At 39.7% G+C, this 24,258-nt stretch overlaps 1 long non-coding RNA gene across 1 annotated transcript in view; it reads right to left on the bottom strand.

The window, feature by feature from the left end:
- Window positions 1-24,258, bottom strand: part of LOC127666766 (uncharacterized) — a 102,623-nt gene that overhangs the window by 77,505 nt on the left and 860 nt on the right. Inside the window, exons 2-3 of the long non-coding RNA XR_007973699.1 lie at window positions 18,040-18,165; window positions 3,043-3,243 (exon numbers count right to left, since the gene is read on the bottom strand). This is a non-coding gene — a long non-coding RNA (uncharacterized LOC127666766). The remainder of the gene's footprint in view (window positions 1-3,042; window positions 3,244-18,039; window positions 18,166-24,258) is intronic.

Genomic DNA, 24,258 nt, shown 5'->3' with positions numbered 1-24,258 from the left:
AAGCTTTAAGGGGAACAGACTTAACTCCACTGAGTCTGAGTCCAATCATTTGCTAATGTTAGATAAAGGAAAGATTTACAGTTAAGGAAATCTAACTTTGTTCAGGGGAAATGCAAGATACAGATTGTCCCATGCCTCTGCCTAGCTTACGTTTAGAAGACACAGACCTAGATTCTTCAACTTCAGCGTTCATCAGATTCCCAAGCATACATTTTTCTGTAGCTAACATCATATGTGGTGAGTTCTCTATAGCTCAGTCTTTAAACATCTTTTACTGGCTCTAGTTGTCAGTTTTGTCCAATGCTTACCAAGATATTCAAGGAAATATTAATTTTTATTCTACTATAGAAAACTGTGAAAAACTGTACTTAAAAGATTTCATTCACTCTATGAGCTAAATTTTTACTCAGAGATTAAAATAATCAAGCAGAAAAGCCTCTTTTATCCTAAACAATTATATATATAGAATTGTACATATTTGATTAAATTAGAAAAAAACCTTTTTATCTTTAGCAAAAGGTGGCTTAATGTGGATATTGAAACTATTATTCTTCAAACTGTTGACTTTTAAGAGAGCATTTCAAGAATCATTGCCTCCCCCCACCCCATCCCCCATGCACACACTCTGTCCCACTCACACTGAACCAGCACTGCTGACCCACTACCCATAAGGAAAACAAAAACATTAGGCATGCACAGCACAGGCTTATATTTAGGCAGATTTTGAATTTAAGACTACACACTCTGAAATGGCATCTTGAAAGAGAAAGAAAAGTACATCTACACATGTAAACATATACTCTTCTTAGATGACTTCCAAAATACACAAAAGGTAAACATTTAGTAACTCTGAAAGTAAATGGGAAGCTAAGCATCACTAACAACACCAAAACAACAACAACCACACAAAAAAACAAAATAATAACAAACTACAGCTAAATGGTTGATTTACAATACTTTTTAAGTTTGTGATTTTCATCCTTTGTCATAGTGTTCTGTGTCATAATCTGTTCATCAAGCATAAAGGCCTTCCCTGTGTCTATTCTCACAGGCACCAAGGCTCATAGTCCACATACATTCATACAGGTACACAAGCAAACACACAGAAAACACCACAGTGAGCTGATCATACAAGTTTCTCTATGAGGAATTTAAATTATTTTCCTAATTCTGACCTATTTTTATGTAATTTGCTTTTATTTCTTTTAGTCCTAAATGTTTTGCATCACTTAGTCTCCTTAGATGCAAATCTACTTGGAAATGGGTTCTTGCCAAAGCAGCAATCTAACACATCTATGTGGTTCAATAGCCATTTATCTATTGATCATTATCTCTATCTGTTTTATTAACTCTTTTTTCACTAGAGGGAAAAACCTAAAGCAATCTAACCTTTCACAGCATGCATGTACATACACACAACTCAAGGAAAACCCGGATTGGTGATATCTAAATTTTAAAGTGGGGCACAAGTTATTAGATTCTAAGGTTAGTGAAAACACACTCTGTTCCAACCACAAGAGAGCCACCCAGACAGAAAAGTGCTTCAGAAAAACATCTCGAAAAGTGTTCTGCAGAGACAAGCAGCATCTCTGTCAGACAAGAAAGGAACTTTTCAGTGTGAGAAAAAAAAAAAAAAAAAAAGGATTGCACATAAAGAGTTGCTTACTGGGCTTATGTTGATTGCATTTAAATGTCAGCTTCCTGGATCAGTAGTTATCAGGGTCCCTCTGCAGGATGTCAAATACGCCTTATTCAAATACATTTCTCCTATCTAAAACTGGCTGATAAAACTGTTTACCAATTAAATGTTCAAGAGCTGGGCTTTATGCACTTTCTTTGGCAATTGTTATTTCAAATCTTCTGGCAGTTTACAGCCTTTAAAGTAGTTTTATTTCATTACCAAACATTTTAAAATCTACCCCAAAGTATTCAATTTCCACGAACTCTTACATACAAATGAGCAGTTGCAGTTATTTTAAACCAGTGGGGCAAGACCAATCTTTAAACAACTGCCATCTACTTAACATCCCAGTATATTTGTTAGTACTACTTTGGTGCTGCATGGAAGATAAACTAACTCTTGCTTTGTATGGGTTTGGGGTAGGCTTCTGAAAAGAGGAAAGTTTCTGGGTTGTTTCCCCTTTGCCTCCACTTAACCCTCGCTCCCCCGCGGAGCCTGAGAGCCTGCAATTGTGCAAGAGGAGCCGGGCACGTAGGGCTGCAGGGCGCAAAGCACTGAGCACTGCGGGTGATTAATCTGCTGCTGCCCTGGCGCTCTCCAGGCAGCTCTCCCTGCAGGGCAGCAGCGGAGCTGCTGGTGGCTGAGCAAGAAGCGGCTCTGGGAGAACGCAGGGGCCGCGCCCAGTGTGAGTGCACCATGCCAGGCGGTGGGCGGCAGGCGGCAGGCGGCGGGCAGGTGACAAGCCGAGCTGGCTGCACCTGGGCCAGTGGAGCACAGGGGAGAGCGAAGGCACCGAGCCACCGAGAGCCAGAACGGAGGCCGAGAGCAAGCCTGAGTGCAGCCTGCCGCCCTTCGGCTTGACCCGGCCCGCAGGGAAGCCTGCACAGCCTCGCTCGGGTCTGAGTCCAGCTGCTCCAGACACCAGAAGTCAAACCCGCTGCTGTGAGGGGCCCGCGCTTTATGACTGTTCAGTTGCAAGACCTACTTCGAGACAGCAGACACTTTGACCAAGTCTTTCACAGTCAGAAAGATACATTTGTTGAGTGGCCTTTTCTCTTTTTCGCGGGAAACAAAGAAATAAATTAAGGCAGGGCTCAGGCTGCACAAGGTGAAACTTTGCAACAAATGCCTTTGCTTTCTCTAACTTCGATGTCCTTTCCCCCCTTTTCCTTAAAGAGCCCTTGGGGAAGCCATGAAGTAACACTGCACATTCCAGTAACACAGAAATGACAATATATATATATATATATATATATATTTTTAATTTCAAAAACATTTAGAAAGAAAAGTAGCAGGAAGAAAAGGGCACATAACAACTTGAGGTTTCTTTAAAAAAAAAAATGAAAGAAAAAGTTACTTACTTGTTGGGACATTCTGAATAAGAGGTTAGTATCAGCGTTTTGCCATGTCCCCATGAACCCTGGTCCAGCCGCAGTCGTTCTGGTTCCGAACTGCATGGAGTTGTCAGTACAGGAGTCTCTTAAAGTCAAGTCTCTTGCCCTCTTTGGCTCTCTGTCTCTCTGTATGTCTCTTTCTCTCACATCCACTTCTGCCTCTTCTGACTGAAAAGTGAAGGTGGATTTTTTGAGCTTCTTGGCAGTCAGTAGCAGGAGTACAGTGTAGGTAAGAAGCTGGCTGAACTGTGCATTTCATTCGGGAAGGGGGAGATCTGGGGGAGGGGGGGGGTCAGAGCTTCCTTCGCACCTTCTGCACAGATATCCCTATCATTTATGCATAGATTGTGACTCCCCTAGCTTGCCTCTGCTCAGTTTCACAGCTGCCTGTCAGGTGCGCAGGCAGCACTGGAGACCCAACCATCAGCTTCAAACCCTCAGCCACTGCATGTCATTGGACAGCAGAGCTAGGAGTCAACTGCACTGTTCCACTGTCAGGCACCAAATGACACTGTACTAACCCCCCTCCAGATACACAGATAGACACACACACTGGTGCATACTCCACGGACTGCCACGATCACCATCCACAAGGCCAGGGAAAGCCAGGGCTCTTCCATGGGAATTTTTGCCAACAATGCTTTCTGCTGTAACATGTTATATCCAGCACCAGTCCTTTCTTTAACACTTGCAAAACTATGACATTTAAATATTTTTAATTAAACTGGAAGCAAGTAAAGATTCATCTGGAGGAGAACATAAAGTTTGCTTAGTGGCTTTTTAAATATTAGCTGCCACAAGTCACACCGTAATGCTGGGGCTATTTATAACCACATATAAACTCATAGGGAAAATAATATACAGAGATTTGACCTTATATTATAAAGGGTGAACAAGCAAAGCTACCAGTTAAACATGGAAGATGTACACTAAACATATGCAAAAATAAATATATATCACTTAATACCCAGCACCTCAGGCCATTAATTACCAAATGGAAGGTTAAGTAAAGAGACACTGAAGGAAGAGAAGAAAAATGAATACCTTTTCTTAAAGCTCACATGCAGAATAAAATCCTTTGTTAAAGTTCTCAGGTAAGACATCTACATCAACCTTTTAAATCTTAAAAAAAGGGCAAAAGATGAAGAAAAAAAGAAACCTGTCCTATTTCAGGCAAAAAGTAATGCATATAAAAATGCCATTTTTCATTTAGGACCTCTATGGAAAATTCTATAATGTTTCCCTGCCTGATGAAATATAACCCTGATAGCAGGTCATATTTTTAATTAAACCAGTTTTAAAACAAAACAACCATTTGTTAGCTAGTATTTATCTCCCTTATTTATGGAAAAAGCAGAACTGAACAAAATCCACTGTACATAAACACTGTAACTTCAAAATGGAAAGCTAAATTCATGCCATCTCATAAAAGTAGTCAGCAGGAAAAAGCCATCCTTCCTAAATTAAAATGTAAGGAACATTAATCTTCAGCCACTTACAAATACTGAGGACAAATGTAGCACTCTGTTCGCTCCTTCTTAACGAAAGAATAACAATAAACCTTCCTCTCAGAAACAACAAAAGAAACAGAAAAGCGTTTCGATGGCAGCCTGTGTCATTAGTGGACAATGAGAAAAGATGAGCAACCGTACACTATGTTGACACAAAAGTGCCTTCCCTTCTAGAACTGACATCTCCTGAAAGCTTTTCTGTTAAACTTCCCTCCAGTTCACCACCATTAAGCACAAAAAAGTCTCAAAAGAAGCCAATTCAATATCTGAAAGGAGACAAACAAGAATCCAAAGAATTGTTGCCTTAAAATATATTAAGTCTACCTGTGGTCAATAAAAATATTCTTTCGAGGGGGAGGGCGGGAAAAGCCCCTATGAGTCAATTGTCAACGGTGACTGTACCTTTATTATTACCCACTTAACTCCCTCTAAAATTTGCTAGCCTCTTGATTTCTGAAGTGGCACTCAGTGCCTCAGTCAAGCTGCCTGCTCAGCTCCTGACCTTCCCACTAATGGCTGTTATTTGTGGGAGGCTTAAGGACACTGTCAACAGCAAGCTTCCTCCTTGCTCCCCTCAAGCACTGTTGTATCCTCTGCCTGCATGTTCTCTCTGGCCTCTTCTGCTTCCTCTCCCTCTCTCCTAGTCCTTCCCCCTCCTTCCCCACTCTCCCTCACTCCCTCTTCCTATTTTTCCAGCCCCACCCCTTTTTCTCATTTCTGAGATCCTCTTCTTTCCCAGGTATTTCCCCTAATCCCCACACATGCGGGCATGAACGAATGAACACACACATACACACACACACACACACACACACACACACCATACCACACCACACCACACCACAACACAAAAATCAATTTTCATGCAGCAGCAAGCACCTGCAGTAATAGACTCTTTTATTAAAACTGTTATTCTACAAGACTTGAAATTCCCCAGGGATCGGGCCATGTCAAAGCCGATATAATTAACTAGAGGCTCAGCAAGGGATCAATTACCAGACAAGCAAGTGATAGTGAAATCAATGAAAGATCATCAGCCACATTATCAGTGTTGCAACTCATTAGGGCAAAACTGAGAAATGGGCTCAACGCGAGCCCAAGCAAGGTGGCATTACAAAGCAAAGGGCTAATTTGGAGACCCTGCTGTGAACAATCTGTAACTGAATTAGCCCTTTTCCCCCCTAAACTGCACAGCTCCATAACTAAATGTGACAGACTGAGAGAAGCAGTTTATTAACACACCAACCCCAAGTTTTTTTAGTTCATAAACTCTCTCCTAGAAAATCAATACAGTCTGTACAGGGTTATCAGGTTGACTAGCTAATACATCCAAATCTGCTATGCCCAGCCACAGTCCTCTGACAAAATGCTACCCAGAGTATGCAAACCGGTCTCTCTCAGACTGCAAGGTCTAACCAAATAAGTCTGCAGCAAAACTATTACCTAAATATTCCTGCCGTAGCCACGCCTTAAAAACATCAGGATAGGGCTGGAGAGATGGCTCAGCAGTTAAGAGCACTGAGTGTTCTTTCAAAGGTCCAGAGTTCAAATCCCAGCAACCACATGGTGGCTCACAACCATCCTTAATGAGATCTGATGCCCTCCTCTGGGGAGTCTGAAGACAGATACAGTGTACTTACATATAATAAATAAATAAATCTTTAAAAAAAAAAACATCAGGATAGCCTCGTAAGATTCACAAGAAAAATCTCAACAATTACACAGTACTGTACCTCCTAGATGGATTTTGTCAAACAAAATTTTAGTTAATTCCTAAAATCAGTTAAAAAAAAAGTAAAAGCTTCATTATAACAACAGACACCAGTCCAAAGAGTTAGCTATATATAAACATGCTAAAGTACAAACCTTGAATGTTTATGTTTTGTTTATTATGTTTAAAACCATTTTTTAATAAATTTTAGAACATAAAATTCTGACTCCTATAGAAAGTCCCAAAATATGTTATGTGAACTTGCCATCCATTTCCATAGGGAAATGTAGAACCTTGATGCTTTTCTAGCCAGTAAGAGACTTGAATTGTTTTTTAGAGACTCAGGTCCATGACTAACAACAAAACCAAGGCACCAAGACATCTCCTGAGGCTTTCCATTGGCTCAACATTCTGTAGATTACAGAATAACCCTCTGAAATCCTTTGTATCCAAGATATTTACAACTAGGCCATGGGGATAAACTTCATTTTCACAATTATTGCTTTCTTCCTGATTCAAAGTCATGTACTTCAGATTAGGGGATCACAAATCTGAAAGGTCACGTGATGCTCCTCACAGTCCCTGAGACTGAGAGTTAGGCTGTGTACACTGAGAGATCCACCAAGGAGCTCTCAAGGTCCTGAAGAAACTGTAGAACTAGGAGTAACTAACTCTTCTTCATAACACACAGCAGTAACACACACACACACACACACACACATACACACATACAACTCTGAAATACTTTTACAACAGTAACATAAGACCAGGAGAGTGGACAAGGTAAGCAGCTCTGGAAATAACTAATGATGTTTTAACACTTACAATGTTTTTACTTATTTATTTATTTATTTAAAAAAAACCTGTACTATTAACATGCCATCAGTATACTCAACTGGCTTCAAATTCTAAATCCTAAATGTTAATTTTAAAAAATAGTTTAAATTCAATTTACAGATGCTACAATTACACATTTGTTTTTAACTGGTATTTATCAAACATTTCACCAGTCATGCTTCTAATAATATTTTTTAAAGTTAAGCATATATACTAACCCTGCACTAACTGCACACTTTGGATAGTAATTAAAAGTTGTAATTACAGGAAATTCATACTTTTGAAAACCTTTTTGCACATAACTACACACTGTGCATGTACCCTCAATGAGATCCAATTAGTTACAAAGAATTTGCATTTCAGTTAGTGTAGGATAACAAGACTACAGAGAGGTGCAGTGCAATCCCACCAACAGAGGAAGGCAGTGTGTTCTTTCCTGTTCGCTCTGTAAGCAGTAATTCCCACAAGTGATTGCTTAGAATGTTACTATCTTTTTAATATTTTGTAGTGAGGTGAATTTGGGTCTTTTCTTTTATTTTCTCAAAAATTACACAGTGATGGAAAAGTTAGTCACATTTACTGACTACTGACAGGCCAAAGAATGCTCTTTTGCATATACTTTTGGAATAAACTAGTGTGGGAAGCCATCCTGAGCTATTCGGACTATTGCTTACTCATGGCCCTAAGGTGGTGGCTGCTAAAATATAAGAACAATTAACTAGAGCCTCTCCCGTGGGCATTGGTTTAGTCATTGTCTCGAAGATAACTACAGAATGATCCTGCCTGCACCATCACCCACCGACTCCAGTAATTGCGATGGAAGGAAGTCCTGAGATAACTGAGGCAGGCTCCGGCCTGTGCAAACACCTGTTGTCTCCACCGGAGGACTCTTATCTCCTCCTGCTGAAACTGCTAATTGCCCTTCCTTCCTTTGTCCCTACCTTGGGGTACGCCCCTCCTGAAAGCCTTATAACGTGGGTACCCTAGAACATTAAACGAGGCTTTGACACAACTCAGAGTGGCTTTTCATTCTTGGTGCTTGGCCTCCGTCTCTCTCCCCCCCCTTTTGACCCACAGGTAGCACCCCTTCGGAACCCTGGAATAACTGACCCGCGGGACGGGTTACAGTGGCGCCCGAACCAGGGACCCGAAGTACGGTCAACTACCGGACGACGGAGGAGAAATCCCGGGAAAAGGAATGAAGGACCCCACAGACCGCATCGCTCGTGCGTCGCTGGAGGGGCAGGTGAGTGGCCAAACATTGTTGTCCGATTGTCATTGGGGAAATAAAAAAAGAGGCTAAAGAGGCTTGATTCATAGGAGAAATCAAGCAATCATTCAGGGAGAGAGGAGTAAGAGTTAAGAAAAAAGATTTAATTAAGTTCTTTTGTTTTGTCATGAGAAATGTCCTTGGTTAATTTTAAGTGGACCTGACATTCACCCGTTAACTTGAGATAAGGTTGGTAAAGAAATTAATAAGATTTTAAAAACAGGTACAGGTGAACCAATGTTTGATACATTCTTTAGTTACTGGAGGCTCATTCAGAGTGCGAACGAGGACCCTGCTGAATATTGCCTCCGCCCTTTGTCGCGGGCAGCTTCTGTGACCTCACTTTCCCCTAAAAAGAACTCTCCAAAACCTTCCTTGGTCATTATAGACAGGTCTGAGTCCCCGCCATCCGCTCCTGTAACTTCTCTTTATCCTCCGCTCCTGAGGGACCCATTCCTTGCTGATATGTCATTAAGTTAAGAGACCCCCGGGGAGAAAGCCAACTTAGAGGAGAAAAGTTGCAGAGAGCAAGCAGTCCTCTTAAAGGAGCTACGAAGGACAAATGGTCATTCTAACTTCAAGATTTATTTCAAAGTCAAATGCCTAGAAAAAGCCAGAGCCAAAACAAGCCCCTCCACGTGGCCCACCACCCTATACCCGGCGATAGGCATGCAGCGTGGCTCCTCTCAGCCAAGTCCCTCAGACCTTAACTGGGTCCAGGCAATCACCAGAGATCGTCCTATACTCAGCCTTAAAATAAATGGTAAAAGCTTTGAGGGCATCTTAGACTCAGGTGCCGATTCTACTGTGATCTCGCAATGTGCTTGGCCCCTGCTTGGCTTTTGCAAGCCTCTCTGACCCTTCTGCAGGGGATTGGACAATCAAAAAAATACTCTCCAAGAGCTCACAGTTGCTGACTTGGGAGGACAGAGGGAAATACTGGCTCTACTCAGCCCTTCGTGGTTCCTGGTCTGCCTGTTAACCTCTGGGGAAGAGACATTCACTCTCAAATGAAAGTCCTTATGTGTGGTCCCAATGAGGTTATTGCTCAACAAATGCTCTCCCAGGGCTATCTCCCTGGACAGGGACTAGGCAAAAATGGACAGGGGAGACCCATGCAGGTAGAAGTCAGAGACTGCTGCTGAGGCGGCCAGAGAAAAACTGCTCATGGGCAGCATGTAAGACCTGGACTGCAGAGAAATTCCTGGGCTCTCCTCCCACCCCTCTCCACAGGTGTGTGTGTTCGACTAGGCATCCTCCTTCCCCCTTGTTAAATCTTAAACAAGAGAAAAAGCAGGTTACAGAAAAGCAGTTTTTCCATGTGTAGGATACGGTATCAAAAATAAATAAATAAATAAATAAATAAATAAATAAATAAATAAATAATGGTTAGAAGCTATTTCAAAACTCTCCTGGAAAGGAGAAGAAAACGGGAGACGTCCTGTTTTCTCTCTGAAACCTACTGGAGATCTCCTTAGTTCAGGTTAAGATATTTGGATCTTTTGGGACATGAAGTTCCCTCGTTGTCTATTGTACGTCTTTGGTGCACCAAAACTTGTCTATATGTGTGTCAATTCATGTTGTCTGTTGTTTTGTTTGGCTGAATGATTGGTTGTTTTTATGTTTTATGTAAAAAAAAAAAAAAAAAAAAAAAAAAAAAAGGTAAAAAGGCTTTATCTTGCTGGCAGTCCTGCCAATTGTGGTTTACACAGAAGAGGCTAATTTGAGGTGCCTCACATTCTAAGGTAAGAGTCTAAGACAGCTGGGAAAAAAAGCTGCTTCTTAAAGGGCCAGGTGCCGGACAAGTGGAAATGGTTAATTCTCCTAGAAAAATTTCTACCATGATGATGATTGGGTTCAAAGTGCTTTATTCCTCTGAAGTTACAGCTAGAAAAAAATATATATTTGGTTTAAATTTATGAGATTTGTATGATCGCTTCATTTTTATTTCTAATTAGTCTTAAAGTTATAAATGTTTTACATATCTTGGCTATAGAGTTATAAATTAATTGGTTATAATTTAAAAGGTATAGTGTTTTTAAGAAAAGGTTAGTTTAAAACTGGTGATTTAGTGTCAGAGCCATCTTAACTAGCTACACGTGACATGACGCAACCCAGGAAATACAGGCCTCTAAGATGCTTTTAAATTGACATGGTATTTTGTGTGAATATTGGCCTGGAGATTGGATTTATAAGAAATACGATTTAAAATAATGTCTCTTCAATAAGTTACAAAGTCATACATTCAAACACAAGATGATGCACAAACTTTACAATATAAAAATATATTTGCCATTAATTTTAAGGAGAAAAGATTGTTTAAAACTGGGTTTTGCTTTCAACAAATTGTAGTTATTCTTTGATATTACAGGTTCCTTTTGTTATTTGACCTCTATACAATAGGGTCTGATTACAGGTTACTCTTTACAGGACCTGGTGGGTGTAGGTCTGGCCTTAGAGATAACAAACTCAAATCAGGAGTTTTACATTTGAGTTAATACAAAGCTCAGAGCTGCCTCAAAGCTGCTCAAAGCTGCAGAGGCTTGAGAGATGCAGTTTTGTCTTGCAGGCCTCACTTAGAGAGTTTCTGGCCAAAAGAACATTTTTAACAGATCCATACAGATGTGGTTCAAAATGAAGTTCAAACTTAGATCTAAAATTTTGGCCTGCCTACTACATACAAAATTATTATAGATTTAAGATTTTCATTAGAAGGTTATTCCTCAAGAAATGGTTTGCTCTTAACATTGGGCTTTTAAATTTTTTAAGAAAATGATTTTCAAAAGATGTTAAGATAAATATTTTGCCTAAGACACTGCTTTAAGCTTGTCATTTAAGTCTCTGATGTTCTCAAGATAGATGCAAAACAAATACTGAGAGACATAACTTGGAGAAAGCTACCATAAGTATTTGTCAACAGTTTATGATATATGCTCACTTCCATTCCTTAACAAAGAGAACATTAATGTAAAATCTCTCCAAATACGATTTTGACATCCTCCAATAAAGATTTGATATAATAATAAAATGTTACAAAATAAAATAAAAAAATATTTTAAAAAGAATGTTTTAAGAGCATGATAAAATGTTTGTTCCTTATTTTAAACAACAATCAAATTGATTATTATTAATTGTTAATCTATTACATGACAAGCCTTTTTGACAAAATTAATAATTGTTATCTAAAAGATACAATTTTGTTTTAAAATGTTAAAAATCAAACTTGATTTTTATATTAATAATATACATATATAGCTCATGGCTTGCAATTGCTTAAAGTTGTTTCCTTTTAATGATACTAATTCTTAACTTTTACAATTGTTTGTACAAATACAATTCAAAAAATTAATCAAAAATATACATACGACTATTGACAGCTTTTCAGGCTTTCTAGTTATAACTGTTTTAACATAAGAAACAAAAATAAAATTAGTCATTACATATGTTATTTTTTATACTAAATGTTCCAAATCAGATTAAGACAAATATTATAACTGATTATTATAACCAGTCATTTAAGATGTCTTATTAACAATTTGATATTAGTCATATTACTGAGATTCCTCATAATTCGCAAAGACAAGATATTATAGAACAAGCCCATAGAACTTTGCAATATTTTTATAATAAAAATAACTTTGCAATATTTTTATAATAAAAGAGGGGAGAATAACATCTCTATATACCATAAAAAATTTTAAATTTTAATGCCAGGGAACTCTAAGTGTAGAGAAGAGGTATGTTTGTGTTTTTTCTACAGGATGCTGAAGGAACATGCTAGCTGCCAGAATATGCTGATGCTGAGATTTCACCCTGACTTTCCACCTTGCTCTCCAGCCTTTTGGGGCCCCTCCTGGGTCTTTTGTTTCTTTTGTCATTTGGCCCCTGGGCCTTTAACAGATTAACCAGTTTTGTTAAATCACAGATTGATTCTGCCTTGACAGACATGGAGGTAGCAACCATCTCGGCCTTCAGTTCTCTACCCTTGCTGCAGGCACAGAGCTTTCTTGGTTCCTAAGCAGTAGAAACGTCAATGCCAGAGAGGGTGACCTCCAGCTCCTAATAGTGGCTGAGGGCCATAAGCTGTGGAGTAGCCAATGACGGGAAATATTGTGGTGCCACAAGCCAGATGCACACCGCCTATTGGCTGCAGGGTGACTCCATGACGGGATTATTGTGAGTCCGCTACCTGGAGGCCCGTCACACCCACCAAGGGCCTGATTAAGCCATTGGAGTGGGATGTGATGCCAGGAGTGGATGCAACTTACATAGCCTAAGACAGAGGCCCTGCCCTACTAGGATCAGAAAAGGGCCTAGTTACTGCGGTGCTGGACGTGGGGGCAAAACCACATAGCCTAAAACAGGCTCTCCACCGACCCTCTTTCCATAGCCACCCCTCAACTTAAGAAAGGAAAAAGGAGGAGATGTGGGAAGCCATCCTGAGCTATTCGGACTATTGCTTACTCATGGCCCTAAGGTGGTGGCTGCTAAAATATAAGAACAATTAACTAGAGCCTCTCCCGTGGGCATTGGTTTAGTCATTGTCTCGAAGATAACTACAGAATGATCCTGCCTGCACCATCACCCACCGACTCCGGTAATTGCGATGGAAGGAAGTCCTGAGATAACTGCAGCAGGCTCCAGCCTGTGCAAACACCTGTTGTCTCCACCGGAGGACCCTTATCTCCTCCTGCTGAAACTGCTAATTGCCCTTCCTTCCTTTGTCCCTACCTTGGGGTACGCCCCTCCTGAAAGCCTTATAACGTGGGTACCCCAGAACATTAAACGAGGCTTTGACACAACTCAGAGTGGCTTTTCATTCTTGGTGCTTGGACTCCGTCTCTCTCCCCCCCTTTTGACCCGCAGGTAGCACCCCTTCGGAACACTGGAATAACTGACCCGCGGGACGGGTTACAAACTAGTTTATTTATTGTGTTGCTTTTTGTTTGTTTGTTTGTTTGTTTATGGGAATATAACCCATCATTTCTTTATATATATTACAATTATTTTTTTTTAAAGACAGAGTATCATCATGTAGCCCTGGCTGGCCTGGAACTCACTTTATTGACCAGGTTGATTTCGAAAGATCTGCCTGCCTCTGCCTCTCCAGTGCTAGGATTAAGGGTGTGCTCCACCATACCCAACTTTACTTTTCTTCACTGGATTTAATTTCTTCAAAACACAGGGCTTTCTTAAGGTCATTCTGTGACTGGGAACATAGCAGCTATATAAAGGTCGTGGTTCTGTGCTAAGAAACTCAGGCCCTGCACTAAGAAAGCACTTGAAGGCTTTCTTTCTTTCTCTCTCTCTCTCCCTCCCTCCCTCTCTCTCTCTTTCTTTTTTTTTTTTCAGTTTTTTTTCCTCCCTAGCTAGGGCTACAACGTAAATCCTGAACAAATATAAAATAAATGTATGGCTTGTGCACACAGTTTAAGAAGCATCCGCAGGACTACTGACAGCTTACAGAACCGCACCTGTGACTCCCTGGGCCTGTCAGTTCTCTCGCTGTTAGCAGACTCTGTAATCTGTAATGACAGTGTACTGGCCTTTGCTCTTCCTTCAGTCACAATTTACTTCCAAAGCTTGGTTAAGTACAGACCTGGGTTAAAGATCAGTGGTTTTTCATGTGACACACGCTGGTATTCATCTAATGGCTTGTCAAGACAAAACTGTCCCTGTTCTTGCCAAAATAATAAAAATGATGCTTCACATCGCATGACAATCAGCACTTCCTCGTGGTGGGACAGCTCGAGCTTTCTGTAACTCATCTATTTTATAGAAAAAAATATTGCTAACTGGCTATCCACTCTCAGTGTACAGAATCAGGTTGCCATCCTCAAATCTCTTTCCTTCTCAGAACTCTAAGGCAACCTGTATACTAGTCACTAATGACATGCGACCTTAACATATAAAGGAATGCTGAAGCTCAGGTTCCTAATGCATTAAGGCACATAACTTAATATATGCAAATTATGCAGGAGCAGCAGGCTGGTCTCAGTCACAGAGGTGGGGCAGGCAACTGAGGAAATGTCATTTTTCTTGAGAACGAAGTGTAGGACTTGCTTTGCAACATCTGTTGGTCTGTGTGGAATGCTAACAGATGTGTTAAGTGGGAAAAAAAGGAGAAAGAACTAATGAAGGAAAACTCCTCTGAACAGATATTTCCCTCACTTCCATACTCCTAAGGAAGAAGGTTGACAGCCACCCTTTCCCCTAGTGAAGCCTGCCACCCTTTCCCCTTGTGAAGCCAGACACCCCTACTTTATTGTGCCATTTCTTTTCAGACACAAAGTTAAGGAGGAACAAATTTGGTTCAATATAAAGAATAGGAAAAAGTAAAGCTAATAATAATTTCAATTTTAAATTTTAAATAATAATTTCAATTTTAAATTTTAATTTCCACTTTTTTGTTTGCTTTATAATTGTATAGTTATCTATGTTTATACAATTTGATGAGACGACAGTAAAATATTTGTTTCCCTTAACACATATAAACCCAAACATAATGAGTACACAAGCACATCTATGTGCACTCTGTGGAGAAAAGAAGAAATGACATTTAAAAGTACTTCTTAAGATCAAGAGCTGCTTGGTTGATAATGTTGTTCATTTGAAATGTAAATAAGTAAAATAACCAAAAAAGATCATAAAAATAAAAAATGATAAATAAAAGATCAAGATCTGAATTATCTTTTCGGTTTTGTTTGGTTGTTACAGGTGTTTTTGTTTGTGCTTTGTATCGTTTTGTTTTTGAGACAGGGTTTTTTCCACATAGCTCTGACTGTCCTGGAACTTACTATGTAGCTCAGCCTGGCCTCAACTCGAACTCACAGAGATCTGCCTGCCTCTATGAATTATCTTCCTTAATGTAAAGATACTCATTGTTACAATTAAGATTCACCTAATATTTACACCTAAATCTTTGCTTGCCAACTGATTTCCAATTTCTTTCTTTCCATTTCGATCTCTGTAAGAGATGGACAACTGTGTCTCGATTGCCAATGTTCCCAAACAGTAACATCTGGTAATCATGGGTCCTCATGTTTAAATTTTAAGGAACCAGGAAAATTTTTCTTATTTAGCAATTGTTTTTCTTGTTTCAGTTTATTCGGTGACTGAGCTGTAAGTAGCAGACTGACATGTATGTAGCAGTCTTTAATTCAGGTTAAAAGGATGACGCATGGCAGGGGGTACATGGGGGTACATGGTGGTTCAGATTTTAATCCCAGCCCTTGGGAGGCAGAGGCAGGCAGACCTCTGTGAATCCCAGGCCACTTTGATCTCTATAGTGAGTTTCAAAGCAGATAGGAGTGAGATCCTATCCTCAAAAAGATATATGATTCATGCACGCCAACAACTAAATGTAACCAAGTGTCATATGTAAACGATCTAAACTACACAGTCTATTACTCTTTCTATTAAAATCTTTATGGTAAGAGTTTAGGTTTAGAGTCCATGAATTAGCTAATTTAAAATTAGCTTAAAGGGTCTTTATGAAAAGGAGAAGAAAAATCTAAATTCATGTTATCATCTTTGATTGGCATCTCAATCCTTCTCCTCCAAGAGTCTGTGTTAGAATTCACTTGTTCCTTCATATTTATAATATTCATATATAACTATATATAAATGCCAGATGGCTTTGACAACCTAGTTGGACATTTCAACATATAGTAGCTTCAGCCAAAACAGCCCAAAGATTCTGAGGAATAAGACCATTGTTCAATTTTTAAGTAAGAGTACCCATGCCTTCATTTATAGTCAGCTTTCTGCCAAACCATTATAGACATACTAAATACTCAGATGTGAACTCACAGGAACACCAATCACATCAGTGCACGAGACATATATAACAGCTGCTATGCACTGAGAGAAGAAAATGGTGACCAATACTAACAGAGAAAACCTTATGCAGTAAAAATATCTTTATGTGACCAGAAAAGGAACACAAGCCCCTTAAACAAGGTTCGAGCTACTTCAGAGAGTGACATTAACATTCCACTTAGGAAAATATTGCCTAAACGCTTTACTGAAAAGGAGAAAATGCTCCAATTGACACTTGTCTAACTTGCCTGAGATGCTGTGTCTGACACCCTAGTCAGGGCTGAGCGCCGGAATACACTTCCAGGAAATGTTAAAAGGCTATAATCCATGGATGCAAAAGATCAGAAAATGGACAGATGTGGTTAGGTACAGTAGATCAGGTAGCTTACAAAATGCTAAGGAAATGAGAATCCCTTGGAATCAAGATTCACATTTCAAAAAAGCATCTTCAGTCAGTACAAATCTTATGCCTACAAAAGATCAAACATTTTCCTATTTTGTTTTGATCTAAAAAGTAAAAAAGTGACTTTAATTTTTTTGTGTGTACAAGCAGTGACAAAAGCTGTCTTACTATCACAAGCTTCAGTTGATGTCCTGTGAGAAAAATCTTCTGAAAGAATCAGTGGTATCTTTCCTTAAATGACTATGAGGATAAAAATAAAAAGCAAAAGCAAAAGACAAAAATCCAGCAGGCTGGGGCACGGAAGTGCACTGGGGAATTACTTTCATATGACCACGAAAGTTGTGGGATTTTAAGATAATATTAATGCTTTTATTTACTTCCTTCTAAAAACTGTAGCCTGAGATGCTGGCAGCTCTAGTAAAAATGTCACAGTAATAGTTTAAATTACTGTCAAGAAGGAAGATTGAGATTCACTTCTGCACAAGAAAACCCTGTTACAAGGCTCAATACACACAAACACACACAAACACACACATACATACATACATACAAACACATATACAAGTACTCACAAACACACACACATACATACATAAATACACACAAACGCACACATACATGCACAAACACATGCACACATACTAACAAACACATATACAAGAACATACACACATATACATACATGCATACATACACAAACATACACAAGCCCTTACAAACTACTTAGACACAAAAACATGCTTACACACAAAATCATGCATATGCCCACACAAACATACATTTAAGTGAAAAATATTGATGCAAAGAAAATTTGTATGATTTCTGGATTGTTTTTCAAATTAAAAAAACTTAAATGGGAGAGTGGGGGCCTTTGGTGTAGGACCTCGGCTGGACGCAAGCAGGCAGGAAGCTTTTCACACACAACTGCACTGTCTGTCCATCAGCTGATGTCCTGGTTATGATCATCTTAGGGAAACTCATTAGTCTGCACGTGTATGTGTGTGTCTCTGTGTGTGTGTGTCTGTGTGTGTGTTACATATGTGTTACATTTCAATTCTCAAAGATTACTACCCTAACACATCCATTTTAAAAACAGTGACAATTAGAATAAATCTTCCCTAGAACTATGTGTAAAAAATGAAAAGGGGAAAAAGGGGATGAAATAAAAGAAGACACTTTATCACAATCAAAATCATTCGAATTATTGCCACAAAATTCTATTTCATGCAGTATCTTCAGAGGTTAAAAACTGTTGAGAAGCAAGAAAACACATTCATTTCCTAGCGTGCACATGAGTGTGAAAGACAGTAAGAGGGTGGAACAAAGAATAATTATGTGGGAACAAACCTCAATAGGACAGTCAGAGAATGTGAGCATATTTAAGTGACTTAAATAAGAAAGAACAACATACCTCAAGATGAGATGGATCAACTCCACAGCATGGGACTTTAAAATGTGCTTGCCAGTCCTGGTCACCAAGCCTGCCTTCTGATTTGTAACTGAGGCAATTTGGAGGCGGGGAGGGCACAAAATGTGCCTGTTGAGAGATTAGAAGAGGAAATTTTATATAGTCTGCAGGCAGTATTTTACAGAAATCCTGGTTGCATCAAGATACTTTATCTTAAAAACTACAGATATAATATACTCCTCTGACCACTCAAACACTTGTAAAAAAGAGTTAATTACTAAGGTGTATAGCAACCAACAGTTAAATATATGAACCATAAGAAAACAACAATGAGGAATAACAGAATAGCTAACTGAAGGGTGACAGGACAGGGGAGCCACTCAGGGCTTCTTGAGTGCAAGCCTGTGTGCTAAGAAGCCAAACCAGCATTGCACTTAAGATTCTTTCTTTAAGGAGGAACTGGACAGTCGGGTGGGTATCTGACACCGGGGCTGCCAAACACAAGTTCTACCACTGAGCCACACTCCAGTCAATACCCCAACTTACTCCATTTTCTTCTACTAATCATCAAGAAAATCATTATAAAACTTTTTACTCACTGTTGAAGAACTATTTATCAAGCTTCACATACCAAGTACAAGAAGCTGTGGGGAACACCAAAATAAGACATGGTCCCTGCTCACAGGTTACAGAATAAAAGCCATGCGCGAAAACGACCTAACATAAATAGAGATAGTGTTAAGGCAAGCACAGTAGATCCTTATGATTTAGGGAATGATGCCTTCCCTCTGATATGTGAAAGAAGCATCTAAGAAAAGGCTGCCTTTGTTCTAGGCCCTGAGAGACCACCAATATTCCTCTAGAGAAGTGATCTAGTTTCACTAGGGCGCAGGGAGGATGATGGATAAAGCAGTAATAAATGGGAAGATGCGTGGGTAATGGAACTATGGGTAAGAGTCCCACAGTCCACTCAGTTGCTATTCTGTTATCCACCAAGTGATCAGCCAACTCTACAAAAAGACAACCTCAACACAGGGTAAATATTAATATTTTTAAAGAAAGTACATCTATGACAACAAATTAAAACATAACTAAAAGAAAGCTAAGAGATCAATCAGGGAACTATTATAATAAACAGGTAAAATAAGCAGATAAGGCCGATGGAAAAAAAAAAGCAAAACACAAAAGACACCGTGGGAATGAAATTAAAGCCCTAGGAATGACAGACAGGACATGTGTAAGGACATGGGACAGATAGCTCACTGGTTAAGAGCACGCTGCTCTTGTGGAGAGCCCAAGTTAGTTTTCATGTTGGGTGGCTCACATCTGCCTGTAATCTTGTTAATTCCAACTCCAGGGGATCCAATGTCCTCTTCCAGCCTCTGTAGGCACTTGCATGTATGTGCACACACAAGCTCCCCTCCCAAGATGCAGACACATACACACGATTAAACATGTAGATCACAAGAGCCAGTGTGACACTAGGGATCTGGCTGGCAGCACTTTCTAGAGAAAGGAGAATACAGTTTAGCTCAGTCTGAGGAGCAAAGGAATGTGTAATTTGGGGCAGGAACAGTAAAATAACCTTGGGGCTTGAAAAGCTAGCAGGGTTTAAAGAAGTGTCCCTAGGAACAGACAGCTTGTTTTCCACTATGGGAGGTTTAAAAAGAAAAATCTAGAGTGAGTGAAGGGTACCAAGACAGTTAAGAGGATATTGAAGATCTAAGCCAGAGGGAAAATGATATAAAGGGTCCTAGGAGAGAATGTGGTAAGAACACAAATGAAAAGGTTCTCTGAAGAGAGGAAAAAAATCCCTCAGACACAAAGGAATGATATAGAAATTTTTCCCTGGTAAGAAATTCAGGCATTAAGGCCAGGCAGTGATGAATACCCCTTTAACCCCAGCACTCAGAAGGCAGAGGCAAGTAGATCTCTGAATTTGAAGCTAGCCTGGTCTACAGAGTGAGTTCTAGACAGCCATGGCTACCCAGAGAAACCCTATCTCAACCCAACAAAAACAAAGAAATTCAGGAATTGGTGTGTGTGTGTGTGTGTGTGTGTGTGTGTGTAAATAGGACCTACTCAGTCTACTCAGTTGCTTGCATATACATGCTTTGAGGACCAGACACTTGGCATTGAATAACCAATGAGAGGGCATCTTCCATAGGGAAGACAACCTCTCTCAGCATCCCTTAGTTGCCTGTAGTTCTTATCTGAGGTTGGGGTCCCACGGGATTCCCTCTTCCACTTTTCCCCCCTCATTGTCCTTGTTCAGGCCCTGCCATATTGTAACAATTAAAGAAGATGAGGCCAGAAACTTGAGAAGGAGCAAGGGTGGGCCATGGAAGTTGTTAGACTAAGGAAAGGGAATGGAGAGAAATGATGTAATTATATTTTACTTAAAACAATAATAAATACACTTAATGTTTTTAAAAAGAAACACAGATATTACAACTCCAGTTAAGAGCACAAACTAGAGAACAACTGGAGAAGAGAAAAGGAACAGTCTACTTAAAAAGGCACAATGAAAGAACCCAGGTATCCCTCAACAGAAGAGTGGATGCAAAAAATGTGGTATATCTACACAATGGAGTACTATTCAGCCATTAGAAACAATGAATTCATGAAATTCTTAGGCAAATGAATGGAGCTAGAGAATATCATACTAAGTGAGGTAACCCAGACTCAAAAGGTGAATCATGGTATGCACTCACTAATAAGTGGATATTAACCTAGAAAACTGGAATACCCAAAACATAATCCACACATCAAATGAGGTACAAGAAGAAAGGAGGAGTGGCCCCTGGTTCTGGAAAGACTCAGTGAAACAGTATTCAGCAAAACCAGAACGGGGAAGTGGGAAGGGGTGGATGGGAGGACAGGGGAAGAGAAGGGGGCTTACGGGACTTTCGGGGAGTGGGGGGGCTAGAAAAGGGGAAATCATTTGAAATGTAAATAAATTATATCGAATAAAAAAAAAAGGCACAATGAAGGTCAGAATCCATGAGTGGTGATCAGAAGACAGGTCAACTGCAGAGAGGGCTGCCCCTGAAAGTACTTAGGAAGTCTCCTCCCAGTCAAGACAATGTTGGCTTTAAGACAACGCATTGGGCTTAGTAGTTAAGAATATGTACAATTTTTTTTTTTGCATGGGATCCAAGTTTAGTTCCCAGTACCTACATGAGATGGCTCACACCTGCTGTAACTATAGCTCCAGGGGATTTGATAATCAGGTGCATACATACATACATACATACATACATACATACGTATGTACATAGGTGCATTCGTTTTCTCTCTCTCTCTCTAAGATTTATTTATCTTTTAAAATTTAAAGAATTTTTTTTAAAGGCAATGTAGTTAGGAGTTGGAAATACTGACACTGAAATCTGAAATACTGAAAACCAATAAAGGGTTCTGAATGCAGAGAGTAATGCCTTGCTCCAGAACATATAGCCCAGGAAAGAAACAGAACTTTGGGAACTACAGTGATCACATACATTCCCACACTGATGAGTTCATGTAAAAGAATTAAAATGCCAAGAATACATTTTAGACCAAATTATTTGATCTTTATTTATTCATAAACCCAATTCTAAATATATACAGAGCATTTTTTTAAAAAAAAATGGCTGCAAGTTTACTCCTGGCTAAAGAAATTCCCCAAAGCAAATAAAAACTGGAAATATTTTGAACTATATCACATATATGATTTGAATTAAGGAGAGAGGAGATGTCTAAGAATATTGCTTCATTAGCAGACATGAGACAAAGCTGAGGAGGTAAGCCCCCCATCCCTTACTGCCGACTCCTCCCTCCAGGCCCATGTGATCCAAAGTCACATCAACTCTCTACCCAATTAGTGAGGATTGCATTAGGAGAACTCAGCACTTTTAGTCCAGAATCCCTCTAGAGACCAGGGAAAAGATGAGTTCCATCACATGGCCAGTATCAACAGCCACTGAACAAATATCTCAGGGACATGGACAAAGACATTTATCTCCTGTGCTGGCAGCCACTACAACCAGCCTTCCTAACAGAGTCCTTTCTGTAAGGACCGCTGTCTAAGTGACCTGTCATATAGCTTTATAAAGTAGCATTAATACTGTGGGCCAAAATGAGATTGATCTTTGAGCTTCGTGGTCTCCTGTTGTCAACAGTGCATTATAAAACCAATACTAAATACTTTATAAACAAGTCTCCCTACAGTGTATTAGAGAAACAGTGCATATTTCATGCTCCATAGTTAGGTAGCCACATATCCATCAAGCTAATAAATTATTTATTAGATACCCCGAAGTGCAATAAGAGTCAATAAACTAACTTCTGAATACTTGTATGCGATGAGAAAACATTCTCACTAACAATGGCAGATGGAAGACCCTCTCTCAAGTATACCATTAGAAGGGAGCACATACGTTGAGAGAGAGAGAGAGAGAGAGAGAGAGAGAGAGAGAGAGAGAGAGAGAGAGAGACAGAGACAGAGACAGAGAGAGAGAGAGAGAAGAAATTCCTGTCTAGAAGATAATTTTTGTTACTGAACTTTAAGCGATACCCAACACCATACACATTTCTTCTGTTTGTATATACAGGCCTCTGATTCCCCCATCCTCAGGGAAATAATAATTGGTAGAAACATGTCTATCATACCTCAACTCAGATGACAGCTCCTACTAATGCTTTGCAGTTGTGATTTCAAAGAAACTATGCAATGCCTTGAGAGTGTATACAACAAGGTCTGTGATATACACGCAGTAAGGAATGCAGAAGTTATTAACCAAAGATTTAAAGGAACTTTAATTTATTTTTTCATTTCTTTTTTTCTCCCCTTGTACTTTTGGTTAAAGCTGCCAAGCCCTTAGATACATGTGATGCAGTCCCCAATGCCCAGTCCAACATCACTAGACTAGAATTAATCAGTGGTTAATTCTACCATTTCTGAAAGAGGACCTTCTGTTCTGGAATGTATTCCAGCCCTCCAAAGAAAACATTTCTTCAGCTGGGAGTTATTTCTCAAACTATCAGAGGCGTGGACCTCTGTGTAGTATTGCGGTGCCATGGTTTCACATGCTGGCCACATTAATAGTGAAGAGCAAGCATCTGTAACCCACAACTGTGTGTGCTCCAGCCCCAAAGCCCCCACAGGGCCGGTGCCAATGCAAACCACTCTTCCCGTCCCACATCGGAACCACACTGGTTTTCTTCAGGAGTCAGAGACTCGAGATACAGTTCTGAAAATGGGTTTTTTGGTACTTTCCACTCACGTGATGGGTATGGACTGTCAAGAAGAATACTGTCAGGGTCACTGGCTCTTTCCTTCTCCCCACCCCACATCAAGTGGATAAGCTAGAAAGGGGAAAGTGAGGGGGGAGTGCAGTGGAGGACAGGCTCAATGAATAGCAGATACATCTATAAAATGTGCGTATATGCACAATGAATATATACAGTGAAAATATTTTTTTTCAGAGAAGGAAAAACAAAAGTTATAGTGTTGAAGTATCCTAAAAAGCCCCTGGGAAACAACCTAAACAGATAAACATATAGGGTTTTTTCCCCCACAGTATTTTTATTTTTCTTCCTAATATCTTATAGTTTTATTCCTATAGGCAAGAGTTGTGAGGGTTGAAACACATTTTATGAGGGTTAGGTGAAAAAAGCAGAAATAAAGGAGGAGCATGAGAGGGATGATTTCACATTACTTTCTCAAAAGACACATCCCTGAGTCCTAGGCATCATGAAAGCAGATAGCAAAGCACAGACTGAGACTAACTTCTTTGTATTATTTTCGCTACTACAACCACTACTGCTAAGATGACTCTTCATATTAATGACTTTGGTATGTAGACAAACTATAAAAGATGCAGTCTCTGACCTCAAGTACTTATCGATGTCTGTGGGGATTTACCACTCTTGCTAGATTTACTTTCTTCTTCATACTCTAGCCCAGAGGAAGTGATCATCACTCAAGACTTGGAGCCTTTCCATGAGTGGGGTTTATATATGGCAAGGAGAAGGGGTATTTGCCCTTGGACACAGATGGTACTAGATCTAAAGCTCAGTGAGTCTGGTTTGCTTGCAGCAAAGAGAAAGACTAAAATTTCTTTTAAAAAATGACAATGATCTAACTGAGCTTTATTAAAAAATCATAAAGTATAAAAGTACACAGTACTCAGTATTTTATCCTATCACGCACATGTATGCACTGAACTGGTATCATACAGC

This window comes from Apodemus sylvaticus, chromosome 16 (assembly GCF_947179515.1).
Source record: "Apodemus sylvaticus chromosome 16, mApoSyl1.1, whole genome shotgun sequence".
Classification (NCBI taxonomy): domain Eukaryota; kingdom Metazoa; phylum Chordata; class Mammalia; order Rodentia; family Muridae; genus Apodemus; species Apodemus sylvaticus.
The sequence above is the reverse complement of the archived record's forward strand: the minus strand, read 5'-3'. Positions and strand labels throughout refer to the sequence as shown.